Source organism: Oryzias latipes, chromosome 15, assembly GCF_002234675.1.
Source record: "Oryzias latipes chromosome 15, ASM223467v1".
Taxonomy (NCBI): domain Eukaryota; kingdom Metazoa; phylum Chordata; class Actinopteri; order Beloniformes; family Adrianichthyidae; genus Oryzias; species Oryzias latipes.
The window spans coordinates 23,897,427-23,900,752 of record NC_019873.2 but is presented as its reverse complement, the minus strand read 5'-3'; positions in this window follow the sequence as shown (position 1 = coordinate 23,900,752).

Here is a 3,326-nt window from a genome sequence, read left to right as displayed (position 1 = left end):
GACGCTCTCCCCGCAAGCACACGCGCACACACACGCACTCTTCCCAAATTACGTCATGCATGCCAGTGGCCCAAAAAGGAAAGAGTTGGGGTAACTTGATGGGAAGAGATCGTAAGTCCAAGGTATAGGAGCACAACCAGTTAGGGGAGGAGGCGCAGCATCTACCACGGGGGAAAGGTTACGCACATTGCTGCGCCGAAGCAGCTCCCTGCAGCCTCTTAAAGGTCAGCCTAAGCCTATAAAACAGTGGGCTTTCCCTGCTTCCTAAACACACGGGAAACAGCTCCATGCTCTTAATTCTTTTATTTATTAAGAAGCTTGAAGCCTGTGCTTGACATTTGATCTGCTCATCAAGAGGTGGGTCAGGGGTTCATGTCCCCAGGCCTCAATGTCCAGGTCTAAATAAAGACTGAGGATTCGTCTTGCTGCTGCCTGAAGCTGAAAGGAGTCTCAACTGACACCAGTGAACACACACTGCATCTCAAACCTCTCAGCTTCTGCACGGAGAAGCAGACCCTGACATTGTTAAGGAAAGAGAAAGCTGATTTGCTGTTGAGTCCAGCTAAACGTCTTTAAGGCAGGGGTGTCCAAACTTTTTGCCAGAGGGCCAGATTTGGTGAGGTTAAAAAATGTTTACGGGGCAAGCATTTGGCCTGCATTTCTTGACCCCTTATAATACCATTTAATAAAAAATGAACCGTCAATACATTGATTTTTGTGGTCGCTCTGCAGTCTCCATACAGAAAGGTCCCAGCTGGGAGTCAAGGTTTTTTGGTGTGGTACTGTATACTTTTCATTGCTTTACATTAAACAGCAATACATTTAAACACATTTTATTTCCAACATTACTGTGAGTTTCGGATTTGAAGACATAATTCAGCCAATCACAATCAAAGAAAATTGTACACAGAGTTCTTAATAAGTATTCACTGGAGGTATTGATTTTATGACATGGGCCGGCAAAAAAGTTTGAAAGTGGGCCGGACTTTGGACATGCCTGGAAACTGGATGTGGTATACCAAATCACTGTGTTATTCGGTGTGTATACTTACCCTCAGACCCCCTGCTGAACAGATGGTCACGTGTGCGTGACTGTGTTTATAGGCCGTGCGTAGTATTTGTAAAAACAACTGCAACTACAACGACTTGCTTATCCGCCTGGGGGAGACCCAGTATCTTCTGGCTCATCTCTTCTCCTCTCAGAATTATCCTTAAAGAGTCGTAGTTACACTTGTTGCATCTCTAATCCATATATGGATCCAGTCAGAGCAGCAGTGAAGTAAACTTTTGTCTGTGAATAATCGAGGACGAGCTGGACAGACCCAGAATTGCTCAAGTAGCCCTGCTGCGAGTTATCTGTTTATGTGAACTTGTCCAAACAGACTTTGATAGAAGACACGGCAGAATGTTTCTCTGTGAGTGTATTGAATGATGCTCTCAGCAAATACTAGCTGGACGTGACCTGTGCTCAGCACACAGATGTTTATACAAAAATGAATTTGTTTGTCATGGCCAGAGAAAGGATGCAGCGTTCATATGATATGTTTCCCCAGGGTATCATAGAGACTATGGGTTATGATGCTTGAACACCTTCCATTTGCAGAAGGACATTTTAGATTAGTGATTGAGCATTACCTTTTGGTTAAAAAAATCCTTAAATGTTACTTTTCTTTCAAAACTTCTATCTGTCCAATAACCTTTAGTATTCTGCATCATTTAGTCAGAAAGTATATTGAGAAATCTACAGTAATAAAATCAAAGTTTTATAGCATGAATAGATTTTGTGTAAACATAATAATTAGGAAACAGTTCAAATTTTATGTTACTCATTTCTTGGCTTTGGCGTTGCATTAATTACACTAAACATATTAGTTCATGTGTTTCTCAGGGTCTTTGCAAATACACAGTTTTGATGAATACAAGCTGTACAAATAAACTTTTAGTGTATAAACTGAAGTAAAGTCATCACGATCATCACATTCTTTGGCCATACTTGTTGGTAGCCACATCACCATAGAATCAGTATGTTTGAAACAAACTTAGGTTTTCTTAAGTCTCTTATATTTAATAGAGAACACTTTTTTCAAGGACACCCCGTTCCCACATACAAGCACACAAAGTTCACCCCAGTGGAATAAATGCAGTGGGGTAAAACTCCCCAGCATTTGTCCCATCCATGAGTGACGGACTTGAACCAGCAGCACTCTCATTTGAAGTCCACCTTTCACTCAAGTTTTTAGTTTAGTTGGACTTTGTACCAGTAATTTCCTTTTCTCTCTCTCACTTTTTCTCATTTGTTAATTGCATTAACTTCGTAACTCAAGTGAAATTAATCTGTGAAAAATCTTCTGTTTTCTGCCACTTTGTCTGTTAAATATTATTTTTCCTATTATCATTTGTTCCGTTTTTCTTACCCACTGTTTAAAGTTGTGTGTTTGTTGATATTTTTAGGGAGATGGATGCCAAAATCTTTATAATTTCTTCTATAGTTTTGGTCATATTTAAGTTTAGAACTTTTTAAACTACATCCAGTTTCTTTGCCCTGGTTATGTAGGCTTATTGTTGTCATAAAAAACTCTTTGATAATAGCTTTATCTTGTAAGAAAGTACTCTTATAAACTCTAAATTAATTGATTATATTTATTTCATCTTTACTTGGGATTCGGTGTTTGTTTTAGAGTGACAGTTTAATAAAATTTACGATTTCTCATATTAAATATTTTAGGGGTTTTTTGTATATTTTTAAAGAGTGCTTTTCTTTTTTCTCCACTTAACTGTCGTGCGCTCTGAGCACAACACTGCCCTCTAGTGTTTAGTTGGAGGAAGTTGCATTGCCAGCGCTTAATAGTTTTATTTCAGCTTGACTGATTTTTACATTTTTCTGACAAAATATATTTTTTTTTGCTTTAACAATATTCTATGAAGAGTTATCTTATTAAAACAAGTTTATGAAAGCAAATTAAATTAAAAAATAAATTTATTTAAGAATACAGATTACCTATTTATTATTTTTAGCATTCAGAAATGTTTTGTCTTAACATTTTTAACTTGTGACACTTCTAGATTTTCCAATTAAATGGCTTTCACAGAAAAAAAAACAAGAAAAGATAAGAATTGATCATAATCCTGCTATTTGCAACAGCCTTTTTTTTTAGAGTGTGAGCACAGTAAAAGGAAGCTGTGGGCTCCAGCAAGCAAGGGTGCAAAGGTGTCTACATTTTTACATCCGTTTAAATCCACACACCCAAAAAGGGGTTTGGTGTGTGTGTGGGGAAACTCCAAAAGCTTGTGAATGAATCAACAAGACAACAGTTTTATTTTTATGT